Below are 18,146 nucleotides of genomic sequence, written 5' to 3' on the forward strand. Positions count from 1 at the left end.
AGTGCCACGTCAGGACTAATACTACTATGTCTTAATGGACACAGAAATCCGATGGCCGTTAGCTATCAGGTTGGCGCGAGCGGTCGCACCGGTAGGCGGTGATTCGTGATGGAGAAGCCCGAGAGACAGCGTGTGAAAGAGGTGCACTCAACCTCAAGGTTATCGTTAACAAATACCCATTTATTTACTTATCATTTTACATCTATTTAAAAGTATAGGAAAATTTATAAAGATATAAATTTCGGATTCAAAATGATAGCTATTATGATTATCATTGCGGGTCCTTAACAGCGAGAGAGTTTACATTCGATCGCCTTGCGTGTAATGGATAAAGTCGGTTTCTTTGTCGTCGGAACAATCGACGTCAGGGATTTCAGCCGAATCGGCGATTCGGAGGATTCTTAAATTTGCCTCGTTCGATATCAGGAGCGTAGATTGTTCTCTATCAGGAGCGTTCAGCAAGTCAATATGGATCTTTGATTATAGCTTTGTAGAAGGAAAGTTCGTTGAACAATTGATTCTGGACGATTTAGACGGTGGTCGACGGAGTAGGTGATGTATCCGGGATCGGGAAAAGATGATCGACGAACTCAGGAGGCAAAGATCGTCATCAATCTCTTCGATCGATCTTCGATTCGATCTTTTTATTAGAGGGTCTTCCCCGTTTTCCTCGTGTCCTTTTTTTGGAAATGTTAAAGGTTGTGACCGATAGACGAATTTCGGTCGTAAGTTCTTGGTGACACATTTGAAAGAAAGTGAATCCGGAAAAAATACGATCACATCCTTCAATCTTTATTTTGTACTAGCAGACCCCGCCACGCCTTGTTGTGGCTCAAAATGTATCTATTATAAATGTATAACACTTCCCCCCTAGGAGAAAATTTTTCGAAAAATTTCTTCTTAGTGTACATTCTCTTGACGTACCCTATTAAAACGCAATCAAAAATGCAAAAACCCGCATCTAAAATAGTATAATAGAAGCCAAGTTCTTCACAGTAAGCCTTAACCCTGTCCCTCTCCCCCTGGCGGGAATATCGAAAAATCCATTCTTTGTGTACATTCTGTTGACGTACTCTATTAAAACGCAATCAAAAACGCAAAAAACCGCATCTAAAATAGTATAATAGAAGTGAAGTTCTTCACAGTAAGCCTTAATCCTGTCCCTCTCCCCCCGGGGGGAATATCGAAAAATCCTTTCTTAGTGTACATTCTGTTGACGTACTCTATTAAAACGCAATCAAAAATGCAAAAAACCGCATCTAAAATAGTATAAATAGAAGCAGAGTTCTTTACGGTAAGCCTTCCCCGTAATGCTAACCATAAAGAACTGTCCATCCCCCATGTTTAACGGAATAATATACAGCCTATGTCCACCCTGAAGTTCCATTCTAAATATTGGTGAAAAAATTTTTGAAATCGGATGAGTAGTTTTGGAGATTACCTGCTGCATCCAAACTTACATACAAACATTACCTCTTTATTATATTAGTATAGATTGGAAAAAATTAGGTTTTTTTTTTCATATACTCCACTTAATCCAAGCTCTCACATATTATTAAACTGTAAAAAGTTTAGGAAAAATAATACTGTAATGAATGTTTTAAGTAAATTATATTAATTCAATAATTTCTTCTACAGTAACTTTATTCAATAACTAGCTGTTACCACGACTTCGCCCGCGGAAGTTTTTCGAAGCAAACACCAGTAATTGTTATATAACACCTACCGCTGAGAATAATGAGAATTGCTGAGAATCAAGCCTATTATTTTCAATTTGATCTGTTTTCTGGAACGTTTACAATCCTTCTATAATCGAATCAATATGCAATAACAAATTCGAATTTAAAACGGAACATTTGGTTAAAAAATTGAAATATATAAAAATATTTATAACAATGTCTGAAATGTTATCAATTTAATACACCTAAGTACTCAATGAAAAAATAAACGCAGTTAAAAACAAAAATTTGCATCTAAAATAGTACAGTAGAAGCCGTTCTTCCGGTTAAGCCTTAATGCTCTCCCTCTCCCCTCCGCGGGAGAATTTCGAAAAATCCCTTCTTAATGTGCGTTTCCATGACGTACCCTAACTGTGTACCAAATTTCACCTCTTTAGGTTCAGCAGTTTGCTCGGGGCGATGATGAATCAGTGACTCAGTCAGTCAGGACAAGTAATTTTATATATTTAGATAAAGTTATTTCAAAACAAATGAAAATTTAACAAGGAAAAAATCAGTTGGCTTTTTTTGTTTCGACTATACAAAAATTTAACATTTACAAAAGTTTTGATTCCGTCAACAGAATTAATTTAAAGTTGAATAAACTTTCATCACTTTTGACCTTGATCCATTAACGCGACTCCACCTTAAAATAATTTAATTGAATTTCCACTGAGTCATGGTTATTTCAAATTTGACCTTTTGAAATTTCTGTATATAAAGAGAATTCTGAAGTTCGTTTTTACTCAGGAAATCTTAGAGAAATCTTAGATATACTCAGAGTATTTCGAGAATAAAAATGTACAAATCTATGGTAAGTATCGGTTTCGTTACACTTTGTGAAAAATTTAGCATATCTTTAATTCTACTATTAATGCTCTCGTATTAATAATTTTTAGATATTTGTCCTTTTGGTGGCATGCGTAGCCCTGAGCTTGGCTGGAGACGTATTCTATCCAGGATTCGCTGATTACGGTCATGGAGTGAGTTATAGATACGATCGTCGGTACTATCCCTATCATTACGGCTACTCCCCATATGGTTATCGTTATGGAGGCTATGGAGCATATCCTAGAGGATATTACGGATACGGTTTAGGCCATTATTATGGAGGCTATCCGTATTATTCTCATTACTGGTAGAAATTTTTTGAAAAGTAGTCATTAACTTCTGAAAGATGCCACTCGTCTCAATTCATTTTTGTGTAAAAGTACAGAGCTTTTGCTGAAGATGTAAATATATATTTTTTTGTAAATAAATATGAGCTTTTTATCAGTAAAGTTTATTTTCATTATTTTAACTTACCGAAAAGACTATTGTGAAAGAGCTAAATATATATCGAATTTAGCAAAATTCACGCTTACTAAGATTCCTAATAGTTTCGCTTCAATAAGTTTTAAAAACGAAAACAATATTTTAAAGCAATAGAATAAAAAACCAAAATTTTAGTTGGCAATAAATATGTAATATTACAGTGAAAACTGTATCAACGTCGTTAGTTTTAATGACATTGTATATTATAGACGCAGCTTCGAAAAAAGTTAAAGAACGTCTTTATTTTTGTACATACTTTTATAATTATAGGTATTTGACTATTTCAGTTTTTACAGAATTCTTTTTTAAAATAAAAAAAAATTGTATATTGCAGAATTTTTGTCAAATTCAATTGCTTAGTTAGGCTATTATATTTACTCGTATGGTTTTATTTTTTTTTTCTGTTTATGCTTGGAGTTTAGATTAATCAACTGTTCATTTGCTAAAACTAACAATACATAAAACTGCTATGGTATTTTCTGTCATAAAATTGTAATTACAGCTATGATGATGAATTGCTGTATGAATGAGTTTAGTATGAATTATTTAATTAGTTTGAACGTAAAATAACTTCCTTAGAAATATTTATTTAAGCTTTTAGACTTTTAAAGTTTTTATAGAGCCTTTCTATGTTTATTTTACGATACTATAAATTTCAAAGATAACGGATGCACCAATTTACTCGAGAACATTAACATCAGTTTTACCTTATTACCTGAACCTATCTACGATTAAAAACAATCGACATAAAACTAGCTTGAAATGTTTAATAGGAAAGTAGTGTTATTAATAATTTTTTCTGCTTATATATTCACAATAATAAAACAATAGTTTCTTAAACTTTATATTTAGTTTCAAATATATCTATTGAATTAAACCTTATAATTTAAAGTATTGTTTTAGAATAATTGGATTATTTTCTTCTTTGTTATTTATATCATTAAAAACTTTTGTAATTAATTTTTATAAATATTTATTTAATCGTTGAATACTTATAGAGGCAACATTAAACAATGATATCAAATTTATCTAACGTATGAGCGACTATGTAGAAAAATAGCTTACACTGTTGTACTTTTAAATGGCTAATTTAATTTCTTAATGTAATTGAGCTGCAATTTGAAAAAATTGTAAACCTATAAGTTCCCACTGTCGTCCGTCCGTCTGCCTGCTTTTCATTAATCTCGAGAACGGAGTTAGATAAACGAAATACGAGACGAGGTATAGAAACCTTAAGAATATAGGAAGCCCCGATTAACTATATATGAACTTTCAATGTAAACCGGAAATCGTGTTATTTCAATTCAAAATTTTCTTCAAAAAAGTGTTAGATAGATGACAGGCACGACTCGATTACTAAAGGAGAAGTATGATGTACAGGGGCAAGACACTGCTAATTTGAAGGTGGGGAGTAGATGTTTTAAATTAAGTAAATTAAAAATATAATTAATTGCAGTCTTTGTGACGGTGTCACAATAAAATAATTGCTTGTTTATTGTTCAATTGTTATAAAAGATTGTACAGTACCTTACTTTCTTTACGTGTTCCGTATATAAGCATATAAGCATTTTTAGGCGTGTTTACAAAATATTTTGTTTATCAATAAAATATTTGTTTTTTTTTATGTACTAAAGACATTTATGTTAATTATTTTTCTACTTTGTTAGAATGAACAAACGTACAGAATGATGCCAGAGAAAAGAGACATACCGATACTACAACTATTTTGACTAAATAAATTATATTTAATTTGAAAAAAGGAAAGAAACTTATATAATTTCGAGTTCTTAAATGTTAATTTTATCCTGTAGTGCAGCGCTGTCCAACTGGCGGCCCGCGGGCCGTATACCGCCCGCCAAATAATTTTTACGGCCCGCGAGTACATTTTACTATGAATAAATTTATGTTACTAAATTATTATTATTAATATTAAAATTATTTTACTACCGTGTTTCCCCGAAAATAAGACAGTGTCTTATATTAATTTTTGCTCTGAAAAATGCGCTAGGTCTTATTTTCAGGGAATGTTTTATTTTTCCAGGAAGAAGAATTCACATTTATTATTGAACAAAAAAATTCCCAAGTCGAACTTAGACGAGAGTGACGTATATCCGGTGCGTCGAACTGTCGCCTTTTTATAGCGTCAACATCGGACTCGCTGACCAATTAGTGCTTACTGAACCGTAGCACTATGCAAATGTCGTGTGGTTTATCAACCTTCTTGGCCCCCGAAATGTTTGGTGAAGAAAATATGGCCCGCGGGCTATGATAAGTTGGACAGCGCTGCTCTAGTGGTATGTTCTTGGCAGTGGTGCGTTTATAGCTTTATGGCGCGTTATAGCCCTAGCGTATTTGAATTACGGGACCCTACGTACAGTGTTGATTCTTCGGGGTAAATTTTCTTATAAAAGATTGTCTTTTTGCCCGTAGAATAACACGTTACTCATTCTTGGAAGACTATGGTCAGTTACAGAATAGAAAGTCAAAATTCTTAAAATGAAAACATTTTTAGCATTGGAAAAGACTATTAAAATGAAATGTATTTTTGAAATGAAAGTAGACTATAAAACATTTGAATTTGAAACTTGTGTATAACTATTCATTCAAAAAGTGTGAGTCAAAAGGGTTTTTTAGTAGGAAAAAATCCAGATTTGCACAAAATTCTATATACGTTTAAACAATTGCCTTTAATTTTTAAGAGTTGGCTTAATCAAGACTGAGTCAATAACTGAAACTCTTAAAATTATTGATGATCTTATTACTTATATTTTTGTTAAGTTTTTATCAATAAATTAATAATTTTTCAATTTATAGACGAATAATGCCGATTTTGAAACAGCTTTTTTGACAGAGAATGGTCGAGGCAACAAAGTCCGGAAAGCAATAAAGATCGGAAATTGGACTCCGTTTGGATCTGGGTTTGAACTTCAGTGAACGCTTATTGGTTAACTTTTAACTCTTGATTCTCGGTTGCGAATACGGCCGTTAGTGTTCTCAGAACAAAGTGTGTTAAAAAATCGGCATTGATACCAATATCCTGGTATTGAAAAATTAGGATATCGTCATGCCGGTATATATATTTTAACTCGATATTGCAATTTCTAAATATTTATTTAGACTCGCCTGTAGAAAGTTTTAATTAACAATTTGAGAAATCTACGTATTTAGACACAAAAGAACGTTTAGACGAGTAGATAGCGTGTAAGAGCGAGTTTTTTTTTATTGCTTTTGTTAAAAACTAGTTTGATTTTTTAATATATATGCCTAGAAGTAGTTTATTCAAATAATACTCAGTAAAAATGTCACTAGTCACTTTAATGGTGACTATGCTTAACGTTTTTGAGTTTCATTATTTTTCAAATAATTGTTTTGCCGATATTTTCGTTAAAAATAAGTTTATGTTTATTATGGCTCTACAAACTTTTTCCGGCATTCACGTTTGTACGAAATGTTCCGAAATTCGTATACGCTTATGTGATATTTATGTGATAGTAGGATTAGTTGGTTGTGTTGTAATCGAAACCACGGGTCCTTCTAATAATTTTAGACTAAGATATAGAAATAGGCATCTCTCCCATATGGTGGATTTAAGGAATAGACGCACATTTTTTTCTATGAACTTAATTAAATTTATTAACTTTAGATGCCTATTGAATACAAAAGAAAGGAAACTGGTGCCAATAGAGGAAAATGAGCCAAAAAAGACTTGGTTTCTTCAGCTGAAACAGTACAAGCTAATCGTCTATGTTACTATCAAGCAAGCAAAGGGTTTAACATTCTATATCGTACGCCTCGCAGAAGACTTAAAGACAGTAATTTAGCAAAACGAGCCTTTGGATTAAATTCAATGTTAGGTACCTAAATTGAAAAAAAAACTCATTTATCATATAATTGAGTCACAAAATCGAGACAAGTAAAGTCGATTGAATTCTATGCGCAATGTTCAAAAAATGAAAGCACGAAACATACACACTGTATATTACAGAGTGTAATAAGAGTGTAAAATACAAAAAGTCCAAAATGTTGATTAAATTAAATGTTAAATAAAACAGGCTTTCTTAACCATTAGACGACTCTGCTATCACTCTGTTACATCGAGCTTTTATTTAACTTTGTTCACTTTTCTTAATGTATAACTCATGGCTGTATTTGCATTATATATATTTATTTCTTCTGAAAACCACAGTTAAACGAGATATATGCGTTTTAAAAACTATAGGCGTCTCACCTGGTTTTACCCTATATATGCCTGTATATAGAGTGGTTCGGAGGAAGCTGCCTAATATTTTGCTTATGAAGGAAATTATAGCGATAATTTGGGTTTGGCCTCTTACTAAAATATCATATTCTTGTGTATGTTTTTCAAATAAAACTTTGGAATATATGAAAAACAATTATGTATTGTGTTTGCAATGACGACTTTTTCAGTCTGGCATTTTAGGCATCTCACCCCGAGTATCCGGGTGAGATGCAAAATGCCATTAGGGTAAGATAACAAATATAATTGCATAAAATTAATTTTCGAATATCTTAACTAAATTTAATTTACTGCATATGTAGTACAAAGTACTTTATAGTAAGTGTAACAGCACAGTAGAAGTATTGTTAAGTTCCCGCCTGTTCTAACGTTCTCTATAGCCAGCTGAAAGCTTTTTTCAGTGGAAAAACCTTTTTGAGAAGTCCTTATATAATTTCTATGCATATCCTGCAATAAAACGAGAAAACAAAAATTTATTAAAAATAGGCATATTATCCCAAGAAAAATGTGGCATCTTTCCCATTTTTCGGGGTAAGATGCCTAGTGGAGTCACGTGTTCTAGCATGTCCGATCGGGATCGGCGGTAGCTGATAATGGAAACTTTAGAACCTTAACTGCATCACACATTAATTGTTTTTCGCAATTTTTAATAAATTCTATTTCAACTTTTAGTTTTAAAATGACTCTAGAAACATTTCACAACAAAAACTTTGTTCTTATCTTGCTTTTATTCTTCTCAGATGTAGAAAATGTGGTAACGGTAGCCAACTACAGCTTTCCGCACTCAATATTGGCCCAACGATCCATCGTACATGACAGTATCTGACATCACCGTTTGAAAATAACAAAAATTAGGCATCTTTTCCAGCTTCTTACCATCTTACTCCGAATCAATATTTTTATAATTATACCAGATATATATATATATATAATAGTAGTTATACATTAAATTCAAATAATTTGTTTAACGACAACATGATATATATATGCATGACCATATATAGTTTTTCGACTATCGTATATAAATTCATTTTTTATTAGTAAAAAAATAAACTTGAATAAACTTTGTCCTTTATCGACCTTGTTCTATTAACACGACTCCACCTTAAGCGCTATTATTGTTGATTTAACTGTATTTTCATTAAAGGTCATGATTTATTGTAGTATGGCCTTCCGCAATTTTGTATATAAAGACAGTTCTTGTAATTCGTTTTCGCACAAGGAATCTTAGAAAAATTTCGGATTTAGTCAAACTACTCTACTTCGAAAAAGAATGTACAAGTCTTTGGTAAGTATTTTGTTTTTTATATTTAACGGAAAATTTAATGTAGATTGAACTGTGTTATAAATTTTTCGAATTTTTTTCTAGATATTTGTTGTTTTGGCGGCATGCGTAGCCCTGAGCTTGGCTGGAGACGTACTTTATCCAGGATTTGCTGGTTACGGTCATGGAGTGAGTTATAGATACGATCGTCGGTACTATCCCTACCATTATGGCTACTCCCCATATGGTTATCGTTATGGAGGCTATGGAGTATATCCTAGAGGATATTACGGATACGGCTTAGGACATTATTACGGAGGCTATCCGTATTATTCACATTACTGGTAGAAATAATTCAAAAAATTAATTTTTTGCCGAGTGCCATTTCTGTACAATTTACAGATGTTTGTTTTAAAAATGTAAATATATTCTTTTTGTAAATAAATCTTTATTTTTAGCATCAAAAATTGTATGTTGTCCCAATAACATTAATTAATTAATATTTTAATTTATAAAAATCGAATAAATTAATTAGATACATAAACAAAATTATGCAATAAATGGAGGAATTTTTAAATATATAGTAGCATAACGTTCATACGTTTCCCATTTATTCATCGTGTTATGTTGGTTTCAAAACATTGTTATTCCTTTCAATGGCGATATATGTTGTTTATACGTCTAAATTCGTTACGGAATTTCATGCATATGTCATATCTTTTCTGACAAAGACAATAAATATCACAATATTCTTTTAGAAAACTTAGAATTCCTAGAACTCACAAGTTAGTTTATGTTATATTTTCATATCACTCCACATTTTTGGAATTAAACGCAATAAAATTGACTTCTCTCTCTCTCTCTCTTTGACATGTATGATTAGTTGTAGATTATTGGTTAATGGGTATGAAGTGGTTACAACATAGTAAAAGTTACATGTTTGCAGTGAACTTATCTTATAACAGCAAAAGTACAGGGCAGTTTATCACTTAGTATTACTGGGAGTTTCAGTCTTAAATAAACAAAAATCACTTTGGAATTTTATTTCTGTTCATCAGTTCATGAATTAGGCTATATCTACTCGACCGCTGACTGCTATTACTTCACAAGCAATTAAAGACCAGATCTTGAAATGTTAAAAGCGGAATTATGATGGCATGTTAGATGTTAGGTGCTTCGATATGACGTCACATGAATCACATGATCGATTTCAGTCGACTAGCTTTATGATATCGATGAGAGATGTTACAAACAATTAATAAGCATTTTACTTATCCATATAGTCTTGTTTACAAAATAACGACCAATAACAATAGGTTTGATAAATAGTTAATTACTGCTCCGAATGCAATTTTGCTTGCTTTATTGACTGAAAGAAAAAATACGAAAACGGATGTTGCTATCAGTCCGAGAACAGTGGCTTTGTATTGCACAATACTGTGCAGTACAAAGTCACTGTTCTCCGACTGACCACACACTATGTGCGGTCGCACAGATCAATTATAAAAAAGACTTGATGGTTTGTTCTAATTATCTGAATGAAAATAAGTAAATACAACATCTAATTATTTTAATTTTTATAAGAATAGCGAAATTTTATGACGATTTTTTGATTGCTATTGATTCTGTATTAGTATTGTATTTGGCAGCCGCTTAATTGCTGTTAAGTCAGAATTAGTACACTTAATCAATTCTGTTTTAGTTTTTTTCTAGAGATATAAACGGTGCTCCACTATATTATCTTCAAAGTCATTCACATGGGAGTTTTGGAAAGATTTAACTCCTTCATTTGAGGAGAGTTTAAAAATTAAATTAACAAAAATGACATATTTATTTTGTACCTTTTACTTCTTTTTTAGAGTACAAAATTAGGTTACTCTTCATTAGTATATTGTAGAGATTAATAAACTACGATACGAAAAAGTACTGTCTTTTAAACTCCGCCTTTTTAAAAATTCTGCGTATTAGCCAGATTGTGTTACATTTTTTTATTTCAATAATTCTCATTCAAACCTGAAGTTGTATGTTAAATGCATATTCATAATGTTTTTGTTTGAATAAATTAAAGTCAGTGAACAGCGCGTGTATCTCTTGAAGTGGGAACTGTTGCATCATCGCACCTTTAGTAATCAAATCCAGATTTCTACAAATGAATTATAGGCCACAAAAATTATTAATGCAAATTCTAACAACCAACTTCACTCTGCCCAACCCCAAAAGTAAAATTGAATGAATTTTTAGTTAATAGTTAAACATTTTGTTAATAATATTTTTTAGATTTTAATTTTAAAATTATATATATATATTCTAAATGAAATTACTATTTGCAAATATATATATATAATGATATATATTTGCAAATAGTTACAAATTATTATATTTTTTTATACAGACACCCTTTATACAGACACCCCATATATATATATATAGGCCTATATATTTGCAAATAGTAATTTAATTTAGAATTTAAAATACTTAATGGTTAACCGTAGGGAAGGATATGGATTAACTCCTTCTTGCCTACTTAACCCTAGTCTATAAGAATCCTTCACTGTCATTACGAAACAGAGGCATTGAAAAATTAAAATAAAGAAAAATTTGTGTCCTTTATCGTTTTCATAAAGGACAAGGCAGTTTAGCTAAAATGAAGGATTGTTCTTTGAAATAAAGGGCGTCTGTATAAAAAAATATAATAATGAGTCAATAAAATATATTTTTTTTAAATGGTTTATTTAATTTTTACACTTTAAATTAAACTATTGACAATTTTTTAAATTTATTAAGTCTAAATTAATTTTGTAAAAATGCAAAATTTAATGAAGTTATGAAGTCCTTAATTTATATGTTTATATATTTTTAAGCATAAGCGTACAATTATATTAGATTTAAAATAAACTTTTTAAATAATAATAAAAGTATTTGCGATCTTTGTTTCATTAATTCAATTTCATCTCAAATTATAAAATTATATATATCTAAGTTTTGCAAAGATAGTTCTATTTTCTGCACGTTAAGTGTGATTTCAAGTTTAAACTTCTGCTGTTTCTAAATGTAAGGAGATATCTTCAATAATATTTCATTCAAAAATTATGAAATAAACTTGAATTTTTTTCGGAAAATTTGGGAAAAAACATTCACATATATATTTTTTTATATATTAACATTATTTTAGCCTGTTGTAATTTATATTAAATTTTATCAATAGAAATATTATTAGAAATACTCGTAATTAATTTTAAATGGCTAAAACGCATCATCAATTCTTTAATACTCGTACAGTAAACGCGTCTTTGTTACATTAGATATCATTTAATTATTATTTGTGTAATATATTTCATAATTATTGTTTTTAATTTTAATGAATTAAGTTGAATATATTTTTTCGTTTTAGGTTAATTTAATCGTGTGTTAATGAAATATATAGAAGATATTTCAATATAAGTATTTTCATTAATTTTTTTTTAAATATTATTATTATTATAGTGTTTAATGAACTAATGACATTAAGTGTACCGACCTTGCTCTGCACTGCTTTAACCTCTAAAATAATTACTAATTATATTTATTATAAAAGAGTTCAAGGTGTAATTGGAAGACCTTCATAGTTTGTATATATAAAGGACCTTTCTTCTATTCAGATCAAAAGCATCAGAAGTATAACAACATTCGAAAATGTCCAAGTCTCTAGTAAGTTAGAAGTTTTCTAATCTTAACAATTTAGCATCGACCAAGATTTGTTCTAATAGATCATTTTATAATTCTAGGTTTTCGTCCTCCTTTTGGCTTTCGTAGCCATGAGTTTGGCAGGAGATGTGACGTTTCATCCAGGATACGCTGGTTATGGACATGGAGTCAGTTATAGATACGATCATCGTTACTATCCTTTCCATTTTGGATTTTCTCCGTATGGATTTCGTTATGGGGGATATAAAGCGGGTTATTATGGTTACGGATTAGGAGATTATTATAGTGATTACTACGATTATCCCTATTCTCACTATTGGTAACGACAATAAAGCTAAACAATGTGTTATTACATCATTAAATTACCAATAATTAAAATACTAAAATATGTAAATATATTTTTTGTAAATAAATAATTATTTTAAAATATAATTCTTCTTGCCCGTTATTTTAAATTTATGAATTTTTAGTGGGTGAAAAACAAATACGATAATTACACATTTTTGCCTGTAAGTTATAAGTAATACTGTATATAAATCACAGTTGATTTTTATTGTATATTAAAAAACTTTTTAAAATTAAATTCTATTTTTCTATGATATTTAAATATAACATTATTACTTTAAATGAGACTAAAACTGACTTCAGATTTTTAATATGTACGAATAGGAAAATTTAATAAAACAAAATAAGTTTTTTTTCTTATGAAGATTTTAAAATAAAATTAATTAATTACATATTTATAAAAACTGATTAGAATCTCAAATAGAATTGACTCAGAGGAATCGCTAGAAGCTCTCGAAGTCGTTAATATTCTATTTTTATTATTTACCGATCTGTTATTTTTTTTAAATGAACGAGCATATTTGGCTTTATATTGAAGTAACAAGTAAATAATTTTGACATTTATTATTTTATTTTATAATTAATATTTCTATGTAATTTGCAATTTACATATTGTAATGCTTTACTTTTAAGCAATGCCTATACATTTGTGTGAATATGAGCCATTAAAGATTTTAAAGATATAGTTAGCAGCGTAAAATTTACAGGATAAGGAAAAGAATTAGAGATCTGAAAAGATAGCAGGAAAATAGAGAGAGAGAGAGAAAGAGAGAGAACATACATAAAAAAAAGAAAAAAATATGTCTTCAAGTGAAAATATCAAAATTTTTCGAACTCTAAAAGATATTTTGAATTATTTTAAAATATATTTACATCTTTTACAAAACGATAAAGATTAAAACAGACCCAAATTTGTATGACGTTATTATTTTTTAAATTGTAAATAATCCTTAAGGACAATGCGATTTATGTAATGTAAATATATGTTTTTTTGTAAATGAATATGTGCTTTTTATTTAAAAAGTTTATTTTATTTTATCAATTTTGTTGAAAATAAGATTTACTAAAAATACTGTTTTTTTTTTTAAATTTTACAAGTTTTTGAGATTGGCAAGTCATGATTTGGTTGACTTATGAAAAAAAAATTTTTTTTTAATTGTCTTGCTGGCGTTATTCTTCGAATATTTTATTTTTACATGTAATAATTAACAGTCCGTCAAGATTTTATATTTTTGAATTCAGGGAACCTTGAGACGTCGAGGTAAAAAAATTTGGAGTTTTTTTCCGTCTGTATGTGTGGCACGATTTTGTTCTCCCACTGAAGCTTAATAAATCTTATACTTTTTGTCGAAAATTTCTGAAATTTTTGCAGGAGGTTTGTGTATTAGGGGATTTATTTAATTTTGGTGGTTAGAAGTCAAGGAAATGAGGAGAAAGTTGGAGGAGTAATTGTCGTATCTCGAGTGGGTCGGACTTGATGAAGATTTTACTCGTTATTAGCATTTACACTTTTTCTTTTATAAAATTCATTTCTATTCTCTAAATGAAGCTTTTTTTTGTATTTTATAATAACTAACTGTATATAAAAGTTTTTTAAAATAAAATATCTTAACAGATAACATCTCACACAATTTTAACTGTTGCCGGGAAAGTTACGCAACTCGTTGTTGGCATTTTTCGTTTATGTATAAATAAAAATGTGAAGGAGGAGATTGGCAAATAGATTAATAAATATTTTGCAATGTCATTACGCTTTAAACCAAAGTTAAAATATATTCGATTTTTTAAATAAAATGACTATAAATAAGTGAAAAGTTTTGTTAATTGTATGTAAATATATCTAAAAATAAATTTAGATTAAAGAATTAATTTTTATTTAATTTATAGAAATTTATAACATTTGTAAAAGTATAAAACGTATAGTTAAGGACGATATTTCAGTATATCTACTTATGTTAAATCTATAAATAATCATCTGTCAAGCATTTTAATTCTTTCATTTATTTCGTTTTTTTTTAATTTCTAATTATGTAATTTATTGATTGAAAGAAAGAATTAATATCAAATGTCAGATAATTAAATTGTTAGAGAGCAAAATATATTTTTATAAACGTGAAAATAATTTCCACTTTTATAAAATTTCACTTTATTTCATTATAAAATAAAGGCTGTTTTATGTGTAAAGAATTTTTGATCCTTCATAAATTGAAAATTTTGAAGGAACTCATAGAAATTCATAGGTCACTGTGAGTGTCCTATGAATACATCGGTCAGATTGTTTTATTTGAGAAATCGGAAATTCCGATCGGTCGAGTATCAATAAGATTCTAGAAGAAGCTCATAAAATTTTTCAAATATTAGGAGAGACCTTGAAAGAGTAGTGTTAAAGATATTGAAATTCTGCTTGACAGGTTATATATTGCGGAAAATAAAACGGAAAAATTTTCCGTTTCCGCAGTAAGAAACGTCTCAGAAAATAGAGTTGAAAAATATTAAAATTTTCTGATTCCAAATGGGAAAACAGAAAGTCGATAGCTGATTAAAAACAAGTCAATGAAACATTATTTGTAAAACCGATAGTCTTCGTTCCACTATTAATAAGATTTCGTCGAATAATTTTGATGTTGTTCACATAATACTATATTATTATTCAAATTTTATCAGAATTATCTTTAATAAATATGACTATTTCAAATGTAATTACTTTAAAGTTAAATTTCCTGTCATGAAAATGCAACTCATTAAATTAATTAGAATTTCGATGTATTCTAATTACCGGTGTCTGAAACGATGGTCTAATTCAAAATTTTCTTTTCTTAGTTTTATTTATTTACTATTCAAAATCATTAGATAAAGTGCACAAAGCAAAAGGAATTGAACTCTGTGTATGAGATAACTAGCGGAAACCCTTCTGTCAACATTGGAATCCATCTTAGAATAACTATATGTCATTTAAATCAATTGTTGACATTTCCGTCTGCTTTAATTGAGTCAGGCCGAACTTTCAGGAGAAAAAATCGACAAGTGAAAAATTTTCTTCATTTTTTTATTTCCATTTTCTGTTGTAACTTTTCGATATAATCCCCTAAACTTTTGTTGTATGTTTCCCTTTTCATAAAACTAAATGCTTGCTTTTGTCTGCTCTTGTTACTTTTAAGACCAAGCCTCCCTCTCTCAACCATTCTCGCGTTTGTTTTATATCCTTGTTGCTGACACTTTTCTTTGTCTTTTTTGTTCGATCTTGTATAACTGCTTTCCATCTGAAGTAATCTTTTCCCATATCACCAAGATCCAAAATTCCTCTCTCAAGTACTAAAATTGAGGTTTGCCACGGCCCTGCATTAGCTGGAACAAAGTTCGGCCTTTTTCGAGGGCCTCCCTAACATTTTTCGACTTCAACTTGGTCCCATAGATAAATGGTGAACTATTTTTTCTGTTTTTTGGTATTTCCTTATTTACTATCCATTTCATTTTCTTGACATATCCTTTCTTCAAGCATTCATTTTCTTGTTGATTTATTTTGAATAGGTCTGTTGAGGTTGATTAAGATGATAAAAATTAACGTTTCAGATTTATTTAGTTTGCAAATAAATTTATATTTCGTTTTAAATAATTTTAATACGGATTTATTATTAATTTTATCCTTGATAAATCTAGATACAGCAAATGAATTAAACAGATTAATGCATAAAGAAACGACTATTATAATTATAATGATCAATGGCAAGACTGAAGAAATGAACAAAAAATGAAGTAATATACTGTATGTGAATTTCATAACGACAGATGTCGCGTTTGTTCTCATTTATCGATAATTGGATCACATAAATCTTTAATATTTAATAATATTTGTACACTAAAAATAATAATAATTCGAAATTTGTTTTTCTCAATATCTATTTATGTTTGCCAAACGCTTAAAATATACTCATGCAGTTTGAGACACGCGGATAAAAATGATTTTTATATAAATTTTAAAAAAATAAACGTTCTTTTAAATTATATATCGTAAATACAGTCTATGTATATTTCTATGTGTGTGTGTTTTTTATGGTTATTCGAGGTGTTTTCGAGGCTAAGAATATTAGGTATTCGACCGACGATTCTGAACAATAAAAAATTAGTACAATCAGTGGCGTCCGCAGACTACGAAAGGGGAGAACAAGCTATAAAAAAAGATATCATACGTACAGTACATTATGTAAAATATACAGTATGGTATAATATGTATATATACAGTAATACCTCGAGTTACGTAACACGCGACTTACGTAAATTCGCAGTTACGTAAAATGTAAATCTCAAAAATTGGAAAAAACTCCGAGTATAGTAACATGTAATTTCACAAAGAATTAAGAATAAAAACTTTATTACTCTGCTAATCCTTTACTTTTCGGTCTAATTGTAAGCACGTACTGTACTGTACGCAAGCGTACCGGGCACTCTTTCTCGTAAACAATTCTTTTATATAAAAAAAATAAATAAATAATACATGTACAGTACACATATAATAATAAATACAGTATTGAGTTATTAATTACAAAGTTACACTTAAGCAATTTACAAATTCGACTTACGTAAAACTCGAGTTACGTAAAGGTCTACGGTCCGCATTACGTACGTAACTCGGTGTATTACTCTATAGGTATAATACAGGTATCCCTTGATTGACGCAGTTTGATTAATCCCTCGATGCCTAGTATATCATAATCGCGTTAATCAAATACAGTAGTATCTCGGTTCTCGATCTAACAATCATGACTCGCTAGAACAAATTTTCGGTTAACAACAAATAGCCTATGTTTATTTTAATTTTGTCATCAGTAAAAAGTTTCATGAGATAAAATTGAGAAACTAATTTAAAAATAAAAGGAAAAGTTAGAGCTTCCTTGAGGATTAAGAAAAGGGAAACCCGAGGACAAAGAGGGGCATGTGCCCACACATGCCCCTCTTTGTCGTCGCCTCTAAAATTTTAAGTAGAATAAGTATGCAAAAAGTTTTAGTTCATTTATGTACTAAAAAGTTGTATGTTTTTATTAAAGGTTGAATATTAATTAGTTCACGCCTTCAAAAAATTTAATTTTTAATTTTTTAAAATATTTTTTTGACAAATGAACTAGATACATTTAGATATATCTAATATATTTGTTCAAAAGATCGATAACAACAGATAGCAACAGTTAATTTTGATGAAGAACGTTCCAATTTTCTTGTTTATCACAAAAATCAAAAATATTTTTTTCTTTACTTTCATATTACATTTGAAAAACTAGAGAAAAATTATGTAAAGAAACTACGAAGAAAACTTAAAATTGAATGTAAAAAAATCAATAGCCTAATTCGATTATTCTGTTTTGTCATTAATTTTATGACTAACTATCAAAAATGTAGAATTTCTATATAACGTGTAAATTGGGTGCTACGAAATGAATTAAAAATTTAAAACGATAAATTCTAAAATTTATTTTTAAAAATAATAGCAATAAAATCTTGGCTAAAATCAGTACTTCTAGGCGCTTTAACTATATTTTAGAGTTTGTATCGCCCAGCTGTAAAAAAAAAA

The sequence above is a fragment of the Centruroides sculpturatus genome, unplaced genomic scaffold (genome assembly GCF_000671375.1).
Source record: "Centruroides sculpturatus isolate CEXI.00-Female unplaced genomic scaffold, Cexi_2.0 scaffold41, whole genome shotgun sequence".
Classification (NCBI taxonomy): Eukaryota; Metazoa; Arthropoda; class Arachnida; order Scorpiones; family Buthidae; genus Centruroides; species Centruroides sculpturatus.